This window comes from Ursus maritimus, unplaced genomic scaffold (genome assembly GCF_017311325.1).
Source record: "Ursus maritimus isolate PB19 unplaced genomic scaffold, ASM1731132v1 scaffold_10, whole genome shotgun sequence".
In the NCBI taxonomy this organism is placed as follows: Eukaryota; Metazoa; Chordata; class Mammalia; order Carnivora; family Ursidae; genus Ursus; species Ursus maritimus.
In genome coordinates this window covers 64,898,463-64,911,457 of record NW_024423344.1, presented here as the reverse complement: position 1 = coordinate 64,911,457, position 12,995 = coordinate 64,898,463, and the positions used below count along the sequence as shown (strand labels likewise).

Here is a 12,995-nt window from a genome sequence, read left to right as displayed (position 1 = left end):
GTTCAGTGCATGTGTTCTGCTTTTGTTTTGTATTGTGTTGACAGCCTTTTAGAAAGGTTTTCTTTTCTGAATGATCTGCCAATTTCTAACCCAGTTTACTATTCAGAAAACGCGAAAGTCATGAACCAGGACATTCCCTATGGAGTTTCCTGAAATCCAAAATCACACAAATTTTGGTTTTGTACCTTATTTCTGGCCTTGTTTGACAGTCTCTTTGTGTCTTCCTCCTGGCAGGTATTCACTAAATTTAGTGCTTTTTTTTTTTTTTTCCCAGACAAAACCCCGAGTCACTTTCAACACACAAAAAAGTATAGTATTGTGACGCTGAAGACTCAAGCAGTTCCTAATTTATCAATAGGTTGGTTATAAATTTCATTGTTTGGAGCCAAAAGCTCATTGTTTGTTTTAAAGAAAGAACTATGAAGAATGGCTTGGTGTTTTAGACCAGCCCCTGAATGTTAATTTAACAGATAATGTAGCTTTCCCTATTGTACTTTAAAAAATCCATAAACCCAGGGGTGCGTGGGTGGCTCAGTCAGTTGAGTGGCTGACTCTTGATTTCCACTCAGGTCATGATCTCAGGGTCCTGTGATGGAACCCCTGTGCAGGCTTCATGCTCAGCAGGGAGTCTGCTTGTGGATTCTCTCCCTCTCCCTGTCTCTCTCTAAAATAAATAAATAAATATTTTTTAAAAAAATCCATAAACTCAGATCACCATTGCAACATAGTTTCCAAATGAATTTGGAATTCCAACTTGGAATTCCAAGAAAGACTTTCTCTCTCTCTCTCTGCTGTATCACCAGACCATTTAAGCCCAGAATCTCTGAGGCTAACTCTGGGAGTGATTCTTCCAAAGCTTCTAATGTATAATCAGGCTGGGAGCCACAGCTCGGACTGGTTGAGATGCATATATATATACATATAAACTGTTAACTTAATAAAACAGATGGTGTGCATTATAGAGAGAGAGAATCTTAATCTCTTGGTTGAAAACTTTGAAAAAAGAAATATTCTTTTACTGTAGCAACTGTAGCCCACAGTTTCAACTTCAAAGGGGTTGAAAATACCTCAAGGGATCCATAAATTATGACCTGGACGGCAGCACTATGAGCTCCTTTGCCGCTGAAACCGACTAGGGTCGTCACGCCTGTGGATTTGATTCATTTCTTTTACTTTTATCCTTTGTCTGTTGTATGAGGTTGGACAACTTAAACTCTTTTCTTTTTCTTCCCTGGCACGTACTGCATAATTGCCAAAGAGTTCTATTTTAGAGCTCACAAGTGCCTGACCAAAAGATGAAAATGTTAACTTCCTTTAGTACCTAAAGAATATTATGTAATGAATCAAGCATTTATTTTTAAATGTCTTATAAGCATTTCAAAGCCTGTTTAGTCAGAAGAAACCTAAGTATCGTAAGGACAACAACATAATTCAACATAAGAATATCTAGAAAATGAAAACAGACTGAATAGAGATTTTTTTTAAATCTCTAAATAAATGGCCTGTTTCACTTTAAGATTATAGAGTCCCAAATAACCTTTGCAGTTAATCTGCAAACCCATTTACAGAGAACCTTTCCACTGATAAATGCTTCCTTATTTTCTTTAGGATTCAGCTCACTGAAATTTTTATTTAATTATTCACAACAATCTCTCCTTAATTTGAACATAAGGTGACTATAGCTAGAAAGTTACTTCTCCAAATTATTCAAAGTAACATCTTAACAATAATCTGGCCTTTACAAAAAACTATTTTTTTCCAATATGAAAATGCTAATTTATCTATAAATTAATAAATTTGACAGGGAGACATCTAATATCCTGAAATACATTCTGAACCTTTCCACTTTTGAGACCTAAACCACTGAGATTAGCATTGGAAGTTATTTCTTTGGCATTATGATGGTTATTAAGGAAAAACAGAGGATTCCCCCCCCACCCCGGGGTTGTTCAATAGGAGTGAAACCAGTTTAGCCGACTGAACAGGAGATTTGCAGAAATTCTTTACTTGAGATTCAACTCACCTGCCTAACAACACAGGTGTGCCTCTTAACAACTCAAGGATTTTCCAGGCATCAAATTTGGTTTCAGTATACATTAGCTCCTTCCTAGATTCCAGTGAGGTGGGTGCTGCTAAGCAGGGGGAAGAAACTGAAGTCCCGATAAATACAGTATTAACTAAAATAACAACTACCCAGGAGCCAAATATTGTCACACCATGTTAGAGAAGACATTCATGCCGATACTAAGAGGGTAAAACAGCATATCTGTGTTCTTTTTCCTTCCATTTTCCCTAAGACTTTGTTTATCTTAATGCTCTACACTAATTCTATGATATTTATAATCTCCTTAGCATGAAAGCTACAGATGACAGGAGTATTACCGGAATGAACACTCGTGCTTATCGTCGCATCACTAATCATATATTTCTGTGTATATATGTATGTATATATGTAATTTTTCTGCAAATTATGAGGAAACAGTGTTTTTATTTTGGCATTTGGTATCCTCTGAGGCTGTACTGTCTCAGAATGTTTCAATGGGGGACGCCTGGGTGGCTCAGTTGGTTAAGCATCTGCCTTTGGCTCAGGTCATGATTTCCAGGGTCCTGGGATCGAGTCCCACATCGGGCTCCCTGCTCAGTGGGGAGCCTGCTTCTCCCTCAGCCTGCAGCTCCCCCTGCTTGTGCTCTTTCTCTCTCTGACAAACAAATAAATAAAATCTAAAAATTAAAAAAAAAGAATGTTTCAATAGACCTCTTACAAGTTGGTGGCATATATCTTGTGAACTTGTTTTTCCTGCATTACATTTAAAATGCACTGATTCCCTGGCTAAAATTAACAAGTCAGGACATGACAGATGCTGGCGAGGATGGAGAGAAAGGGGAACCCTTTTACACTATTGGTGGGGATGCAAGCTCGTGTAGCCACTCTGGAAAACAGTATGGAGATTCCTCTAAAAGTTGAAAATAGAGCTACCCTACGACCCAGCAATTGCACTACTAGCTATTTACCCCAAAGATACAGATGTAGTGATCCAAAGGGGCATCTGCTCCCCAATGTTTATAGGGGCAATGTCCACAATAGTCAAACTATGGAAAGAGCCCAGATGTCCATCAACAGATGAATGGATAAAGAAGATGTGGTATATATTACAATGGAATACTACTCAGACATGAAGGAAGGAAGGAAGGAAGGAAGGAAGGAAGGAAGGAATCCTGCCATTTGCAACCACGTGGTTGGAACTATAGGGTATTATGCTAAGCGAAATAAGTCAATCCAGAGAAAGACAATTATCATATGATCTCAGTCATATGTGGAATTTAAGAAACAAAAAAGAGGATCATAGGGGAAGGGAGGGCAAAATAAAACAAGATGAAATCAGAGAGGGAGACAAACCATAAGAGACTCTTAATCATAGGAAACAAACTGAGGGTTGCTGGGGTGGGGGGTAACTGGGTGATGGACATTAAGGAGGGCAGGTGATGTAATGAGCACGGGGTATTATATAAGACTGGTGAATCACTGAACTCTACCTCTGAAACTGATAACACTCTGTGTTAATTAATTGAATTTAAATTTTAAAAATGCATTCATTCCCAACTCTGAGGTATCTTGGGGCCATCTAGATTCCTCCTGAGCCCCTGGAGGGGTAAGTTTTGCCCCCCAGCAGCTCACAGCTATCATGGTGAATACCCCTCCAGCCTGAAGTTATTCTCACTCTGGGACGCTGGAACCTTCCAGTGCTTACAGGTGGGCTGGCTGTATTTTGCTAGTCAATAAGCATCTCATGAGTCCTAATAAAACCTACCCACTCAGACTGGGCAGCAAGTAAATCTGTGTGTTTAGGGCACGTCAGTTGTTGTTGTTGTTGTTTCTTCTCCGAGTTGCAGCTTCCTCATTTATAAAATGAAGGAATTATGCTGGATGGTCTCCAAGACCACTTCGAAAGTCTCTGAGTCTGATTTCTAATGAGCTTGACCAGCCACAGACCAAATCAACAAGGAGAGAAGAGGGGCAAGAGTTTTCCTTTGCTGTCCTCCTTGCTTTCTTTTCTACCAACCACTTCCCGCCACTGCTCTCCCTCCTTCGGTGTATTGAAAGGACTGTATGTGTACAGGTGTGTGTGTGTTGGGGGGGTAGTGCGTGAAGATAATGTATTTTATTTTATTTTCCATTCTTATTTTTGCTTATTAGAAACACGTGATGAAGCAGGGTAGTTCAATTTGCTAATGAAGCAGGGTGATGTAGGGGACAGAGGGCAAACGAGGAAACAGGCAAGAGAAACAGAAAGGGTTCAGTAGCTTGCCAACAAAGAAGAGGTTGATGCAGAAGCAGAGGGAGAGAAACCAGGAAGCAAGAGGAGGATTAGTCCAAAGGAAAGAAATGGGGTTGGGGGATGTCCAAAGAAGTGCGGCAACAGTGGGAAATATAACTAGACAGCAGTTAAAGGTCAGAGGGGGTGGACAGCTACGTGACAGAAGAAGGGTAACAGAAATGTAGGGGAGGGGGCCGGGTGACCACTGAACAGTGGCCGGGAGGAGTAAGGTTGCAGTGAAAAAGGAGATGGGTGGGCACAAGGGAGAGTAAAGAATTGCGTCCATGGCCCTCACCTTCCCACATGAGTGTATGTAAGGGCGGGAAGCAGAACATTCTAGTGACTGTTACACCTGAAGAGACTCCCCTCTCTGTGGTCCTCAGAATACAGCTGGTGAGAATTTATTCCAAGATACTAAGGAGCGCCATGTTTACTGTTTGGTTCGATTCATGGGAAACATGATTAGAAGTTTACAATGAATTCTTTAAGGGTCAAAAATGCAAATTCTTACAAAAACATACCCAGAAGCAAATAATTAAGGATGATTTCTTCCAAAATGTAGGCTTTTTCCTATTTTTATCTACTAAAACTTGTATGGGTATCTTTTAGGTACCAGTTACCCATTTAATAACAACCCCATGAAGTGGGTTCTGTCTTCGTTCCCTTGTAGAGATGAGGAAACCAAACCACAGAGAGGTAAAGTCACTTGCTCTGGGACATGGTGGAAGCGGGTTTAGTCCTAGAGTCACATTCTTTTGCACTATGTTGCCTCCTATCAACACAACTCTGTGTAGTTGTGTATTCCATCAATATCCACCAGGTATATGACCAAATACACACACACAGTGAATTAAAGCAGTTCTAGGTAATTTGTATTTATCCTTATTTTTCAGGAGAATGGCTTTTATAATCACAAGTATTTGAACAAGATACCTAATTTTCTTATTTAAGTTCATTGTGTGATTAAGTCTTGTAATAGATGAACTGGAGTTCATGAGTATGCGTTTAACAATGTCCCAAGCAGGGGCGCCTGGGTGACAGTCGGTTAAGCATCTGCCTTCAGGTCCTGATCTCAGGGTCCTGGGATCGAGCCCCGCATCGGGCTCCCTGCTCAGCGGGGAGTCTGCTTCTCCCTCTCCCTCTGCCTGTCTCTCCAGTTTGTGCCGTCTCTCTCTGAAGTAAATTTAAAAAATCCTAAAAAAAAAATTCACCTATTAAAAACAAAACAAAACTATGCCCCAGGCAATGCTGATTCATTGTGTCACGGTGTCTGGAACACTTTTCTTAAAATGTATGTGTGTTTGTGCCTGTGCAGATGAAGAAATGTACGTGCATCTGTATGTCTATATATGTACGTACACACACACATTATAAGAAGTTCATTTCAGTACTGTTAGTTCTGACTTTTCCATGCCTTGAGGCCTGTACTATGCTCCCAGCCAGTTAGAATTTAAAGAGCACCCACCCTTTTCCCTTCTTATCCTGAACTGGGGGTCTTCTGCGGTGTTTGGTATTTACCTTACTATGGACTGTCTTTCTTACTTTTATTTTGTTTTCTGATGAAGTTCTGACCCACATTAGCTAAAGAAAAATGTGTTCAGTAAAACAAAAGGGCCCCATTCACATGTAAAATGCAAGTTGCTTACCCCCTCTCCCCCGCCCTTTCCTTTTTCCCCAGGGACTTGTGGGTGCTTTCTGGAAGGGCTATATCCCGCGCTTGCCCAAAGCAGGGCGGGATGGATCTTGTTTTTTCATATCCTCACAATACCTGTTCCATCTGACTATATAATTATTATATTACTTTAAAACCCAAGTTTCTTCAGCTCCAAAGTTCATGTCCTTATTATATTTAAATGATATCCTAGTCATTCCAATTCTGAGGGCTTTTCAAGATATGTTTTAAAGATAAAAAAATACAAATACCGAAATGTTCCAGGGGCGCCTGGATGGCTCAACTGGAAGAGCATGTGACTCTTGAGCTTGGGGTCATAAATTCAAGCCCCACGTTGGGTGTAGAGATTACTTAAATAAAACTTAAGTGCTCACTTCAGCAGCACAGACACTAAAATTGGAAGGATACAGAGAAGATTAGCACGGCCCCTGCGTCAGGATGACATACAAATTCTTGAAGCGTTCCATATTAAAAAAAAAAAAAACTTAAAATTACCTCCTCTTACCTGATTATGAGAGAAAAACAGGGGTGTGGGAAGAGACAAGTTTGGAATACTGCACCAAGATATCAGGGAAGCAGGTGTGTATGGATCAGAGAAATAAAGAGATATAAGTAAAAGGGAAACGAGTGACATGTAATAACAAAGGAAGATATTTTCTCTGTTTTTTTCAAAGATTTATATCAGAGAGAGAGAGCGAGAGCACACATGTGCACATGCAAGTGGGGTGAGGGCCAGAGGGAAAAAAATCTCAACCAGACTCCTTGCTGAGCGTGAGGCCCCCCATAACCTGGGGCTCAACCCCACCACCCAGAGATCATGACCTGAGCTGAAATCAAGAGTCAGAGGCTCAACTCGACTGAGCCACCCAGGCGCCTCGGATATTCTCTCCTTAAGACAATTGATTGGGAGTGAAAGTGCTAAGGGTAGGAGATGATGGAGAGGATTTTTCAGACGAGCTTGTATGTCTGTGTGGAAGGAGGAGAGGGGGCAGGACCACTGACTGATTTCTGCCTCCCTGGGCTGCTTCAGCCCCTCTCTCTCTCAGCTATATGCATATATAGCAGTGGAGAGTTAATGCATCTGAAGAGCGATAGTTCGTGCTGGGGGAGAGGAGGAAAAGGTGGGACACGATGACGGAATTAAGCATTAGTGTCATGTCAGCACGACCAATTTCCTCTTTTTGTCTGTTAGAGCTGATTGTCCAAGTTTTGGAAAAGAAACTTGTAACCAGAATCACCTCATCACCAAACATTATGTTTTATTTGCTAGATGTGCCTAAAATGCAAGTTCTCCTGCCCATGGGTCTTTGTGTTCCATCTCCTCTCCCGTATCCGTGAGGGCATCCCCAGCGGCCACAGAACTCCTGGGAGGCGCCTTTGAGGGTGGGATTGAGAAAGCAGAGACACTGCTGAGCACCACCAAAGCCTGGGAGGGATGAACAACTCTTACGGGAATGGGGGCTTGAAAAAGCTACAACCAGGGGTTGGTTTGACATACGGGGATTCGAAGAGCTTGGGGAAGCCAGTGTAAGGGCTGAGGATGTATTGCCACGAGATGCTTGAACAGCGCATATGGTTCTCTCAGTTTTGGTTTCATGTTGAGCACAGCATTCCTGAGTCACTGAAACAATTCCAAACGCACTTGTTGGGGGGCTATTGCGCTCCGGGCATCCTTTCCCACGTTGTAGATAGTGTGAGTGAAAAGGACGAACTCTCCACCCAAATATAGCTCACATTCTCTTGGAGGAGGCAAGAAGAAGGTAAGAGAAATAATTAGTCTATCAGACGATAGATGCTAAGGAGAAAGAAATTAAGCCATGGGTGTGGGGGTGTTCTACCAAGTGTGTGTTGGGGGGACGTTGGTTTTTCAATTCTAGTTAGGTGGCCAGAGGAGCCCTCCCTGAGAAGATGACTTTTGGGTAGAGACCCGAAGGAAAGAGGGAGCTAGCCATGTGACCTGTTTCCTGCCGAGCGGGGAGCACATCTGCCTTGTCTGAGCAACACTGGAGGGGGCAGTGTGGCTGCAGCAGAGGGAGTGGAGGTGAGGACAGAAACGGGGTGTGTGTGTGACCCTGTATGCCCACGTGTGTGTCTGAGCGTCTCTATGGGTGCTTATCTACGTGTTCACGTGTCTTTGTGGGTCTATGTGTGCCCATGCATCTTTGTGTGTTTGTGAGTGTGTATGTGTGGGGTGTCAGCAGTTTGTGGAGGGCTCTGTAATCCTAACAACTTTGGCTTTTACTCGGACTGCAATGGGGAGACCGTGGCAGGTTTTGTGAGGAGAGATATCCAATCGAGGTCTTAGGATCACTCAGAAACGGGCGGTCAGTATAGGAACAAGGACGCCGGTTAGGAGGCTGGTGCCAGAATCCCGCTGAGTGACGGCGGGGGCTTTGATCAAGCTGGGGGAAGTGCTGTGGTGAGAGGTGGTCAGACTTCATGTTCTGGATCTCTTTTGAAGGTAGAACTGACAAGATTTGCTGATGAGGGGCTGTGAAGTGTGAGTGAAAAAGAGAAGTCAAGGAAGACATCAGGGTTTTGGCCTCAGGCACTGGAAGGGTGGCGTTGTCTCCTGAGGTGAGGAAAGCTCTAGATGAGCAGGTGTTAGGGTGAAAACCAGAGTGCAGTTTTAAACACCCTGAGTTAGAACGCCAGTAGACATCTGGGAGGAGGAGCCAAGTAGCATCTCCAAGTCCAGAGTTGAGGGAGAGCTTCAGGCTTCAAAAGTACACTTTGGAGTCCTCTGTGGTCGGGTGGCATTTCCACCACAAACTAGCCAATCATCTCAGGCTGAGGGTAGATGGGAAAGAGATATTCTAGGAGTTGAAGATGAACCAACAGAAGAGATTGGGAAGGCACAGCCCTCTCGGGGGGAGAAAAACCGGGCAGAGAGTCTGGAAGCCACATGAAGAAATTTTTTTAAGGAGGAAGAAGTGGAGTGATTAATGGTGTTATACACTGATGAGGGGACAAGCCGATGGCAAACTGCAGAAGACAGACCTCTTCGACAGAGCGGTTCTGTGGAGAGGGTGGTGCATACACCGGATGGGAGTAGGGTCAGCGCAGAATGGGAGGGAGGACTGGAGGCAGGAAGTGGAAGCAGCTCCTTGAAGAGGGGAGAGAAATGGTTGCAGAGCCTGGAAGGAAAGTGGATTGTGAAAGGTGTTTCTTTTTAAAAATATTTTCTTTTTTAAGATGAGAGAAATAATCACATTTTAGGGCCCCCCACTGGCTAAGGTACCTTTGTGCAAATTCAAAAGAGATGCCCTTTCCCCTGTGTGTCGACAACCCCACACGAGGGCACACAGCTGGGAGAGCCGAGTGTGCACGCAGGGTCCCAGGCCACAGGCAGCCTGTCTCAAAACTGGTTTGTTGGGACGCCTGGGTGGCTCAGTCCGTTAAGCATCTGCCTTCAGCTCAGGTCATGATCTCAGGGTCCTCGTATTGAGCCCCGTGTGAGGTTCCCTGCTCAGCGGGGAGCCTGCTTCTCCCTCTCCCTTTTCTCCTCCTCTCCCCAGCTCATGCTCTCTCTCTCTCAAATAAATACAATCTTTCTTTAAAATTCTATAAAAATATAGCTCATCTATATTTATGTCTATTTGACTTTGTACTAAAATATATAGTTTGATATAATTTAAAAACACACATGTTTTATAGTTCTAGAATGTTAGAGGTAGAAAGTACTTTAAAATTACTTAATTCAACATTTTATAGATGAGGAAATCAGAATCCACAAGGGACTTCTTCATGTTTGTCAAGTTAGAAAGTGAACACTGCAGTACTGTAACAATTGGAGTAACATTTTGTGTATGTTACTCTTCAAAAATGGTAAATTTGAAAAATTATCCAAGTTCCGTGCAGAAGAAAAATCTGAATTACAAGCAAGTTTTGACTATTTAGAAGTTGAAAACTGTCACATTTAATACAGGTTCTCCTCAGTGATATATCTGTGCCAATAAAATATTTACGAGTGTATCACTAGGAAGTTTTTGTTTCCGGTTAATGCAGAGTCATCTCTATAAATGACTTTTGAATAGTAACATGAAAAGAGAGGAAATAACAATAGAATTGTATGCTGATAATACGGTAGACATAATAGACGCACCTCTTTTCGTGGTTCAAAGCAATAGCTGTTTCTATGTTTGATTTAGGGTTTGTAAAGAATTAATAAAAAGATCTATAGAACAAAGCTGATGTCATGTTTTGCCTGTGATTATTACAAACTGCCACACCTCTAGGATTTGGGACATAAATCTTTCTGACAAACAAATATGCCCTAAGTCAACTTCTTTCCCACCACGCAATTCATCCACGTATGTAATCCTATAGAGTTAAGCAATGTTTTGTTTTCCAGTCAAAACACTGTGAAAGATTATATTGTAATTTTTTGACATGGCACATAAAGCAGCCAATGAAGTTTGATTAAGCAATCTGAATGATATTCTGTCTGCTAGTTTCCAGATTTTATATACCATCGAGGAGAAAAGCAAATAATAAAATTCCATTTTCCTCATGTTAATTTCCAGGTGAGAGGGATAGGATCAAATAAATTAAAGCACCGATGTTATAAAACTGTATCTATAGTATTATGGACATTCAATAAATTGTCGTTGAATTTAATTTATTGGTCAAAAAGGACGACTTACAGTATTGGATGGAATGTTAAGCATACTCTCAAAAACTATCTGTAAATGTCTGATCTTTTATTTATTCTTTCAAGTAAATAATCTTTAAATAAAGAAAAAGTCCTATTCCTTCAAATTATAATCTTACAACAAATATGGGGCCTTAGTTTATACTTCAAATGATCAAATTAATCCTCAAATAATTGCTCTTTTTCTCTTTTTTTTTTTAAAGATTTTATTTATTTATTTGACAGAGATAGAGACAGCCAGCGAGAGAGGGAACACAAGCAGGGGGAGTGGGAGAGGAAGAAGCAGGCTCATAGCGGAGGAGCCTGACGTGGGGCTCGATCCCGGAACGCTGGGATCACGCCCTGAGCCGAAGGCAGGCGCTTAACCGCTGTGCCATCCAGGCGCCCCACTCTTTTTGTCTCTTAAAGCCCATTTGTATATACATATATAAATAATATATTCGTCATTAAAAAATTTTTCTGTAGATGGTTTGGAATCACACAATATGAAATTAGGAAAATGCAGTATGCTTTTTCATTTGTTTTGCTGCTTTTGTTTTTGTGTTTTTAGTAATCTCTACACCCAATGTGGGACTTGAACTCACAACCCCCAAATCAAGAGTCACATGCCTGGAGTGCCTGGCTGGCTCAGTCTGCACAGCAAGCAACTCTTGATCTTGGGGTTCTAAGTTCAAGCCCCATGTTGGGTATAGAGATTACTTAAAAATAAAAAAATCTTGGGGCACCTGGGTGGCTGAGTCAGTTAAGCCTCTGTCCTCAGCTCAGGTCATGATCCCAGGGTCCTGGGATCAAGGGTCCTGGGATAGAGACCCACGTGGGCAACCTGCTCAGCGGGGAGCCTGCTTCTCCCTCCCCCCCCACCCCCGCCCCCGCGCCTCCCCCTGGCTTGTGCTCTCTCTCACTCTCAAATAAAGAAATAAAATCTTTTTAAAAAATTTAAAAATCTTAAAAAAAAAAAGAGTTGCGTACTGTACGGACTGAGCCCCCAGGTACCCCTGCTGGGCTCCGTTTGCAAACTGAGTTGACTATCTATAATCTAGTGTGAATTGCTACTTGGCAACTTGACCCACATATCAGAATCAACGGTTTCTTGTATCCCTTTTCCTAACATCCAATTAATTTTGACTTTCAAGACACTTGGTTTCACTGGTTTAGGGAAAACCAAGCTCAATTCTAAGTAGCATACATCTCTACAATCCTCCCTAATTTAAATGACACTCTTCTCTGGCTGACTCTCAGTCTCAGGGCAGGAGACTTCTCAGAAAGGTGGACGTTAGACCCCCACATATACTAGTGTTTGCTTAACCGAACCAATGAACAAATGTGAATGGGGGTCTTTAGTGATTACGGCTTTTTTAAAAAATATGGTTATGATTATGACTCTTACTTTAACTACAAATTTTTTTTCATTAGGTACTGAATATAGCATGCATATTTCTAGTAGTACAATATTTTATTTCTGACCAAGCAGGGCCAAGGATGAACCACATTTGTGACTACATTTTAAAACTGACTTTTAAAGCACATGCATTCATATCCTACATCAAATAATCCTTACATAGATGAAATAATGGAGCTGGAGTGCAATCACATCCTCCTCCTGCCCTAATTCCTATGGCGGTAAAGTAACAAACGGAACATCATGGTTACGTATGAAAAACATAAAGTCAGCGCAGCGCTGGAAGTTTTTTTTTGTCGTGTTTGGTTTTTTATGATTACACTTGGGTGCAATGTATGGAAATAGCCCTGGACTGGCATTTCAAGGACCTGGCACCCAGTTCCAGCTCTGTCACTACTTTGTTAATTTACATTTACTTTGGCCCCTTGTGAATGGGTTAAAGAGCTTCTGTAAAATTACCCTTGGATCTAAACATAGAAGGAGGAAACAAAAATTCAGTAGAATATTGTTTCCTTCTCCCTTTCAAACAGTGTCGACAAAGGGAAAACAAGAAGGAACAGGAGAGACAAAGGGAAAGAGGAATAGGAGAGAAAGAAAGATTCAAGTGGCATGCAGTTGTGGTCCACCCACATCAGGGGCCAGCAGCTGAGACAGAATCACAAGCAATCTCCCTCACCCCTCCAGAGATTTCCCCTTCGTTCTCAAATTTTGCTTACATTTTGCTCATCCTTACCCCAGCCGCCCCACTCCCTCCTACTTACGGTCACTTGCTTATATTTGCCTCTTTTAATTGGAAGCAAAGAACAGTAGCCTACAGCCTGGTCATTCCTAATTCCTCCCTGTCCCAGTGTTAGGAAGGAAAGGCAGAGCGAGTTTCAGTTTTATGGGCAAACAGCCTGATTCCCTTCTATCTATGCTAGAACGTTGGTGTCAATGTTTATTCTCATGGCTGGA

At 42.1% G+C, this 12,995-nt stretch overlaps 1 non-coding gene across 1 annotated transcript; it reads left to right on the top strand.

Moving 5' to 3' along the window:
* The first annotated feature begins 6,354 nt into the window (after window positions 1-6,354).
* Window positions 6,355-6,461, top strand: LOC121101480. The gene has a single exon (XR_005833472.1). It is a non-coding gene; the product is annotated as a U6 spliceosomal RNA (small nuclear RNA).
* The last annotated feature ends 6,534 nt before the right edge of the window (window positions 6,462-12,995 follow it).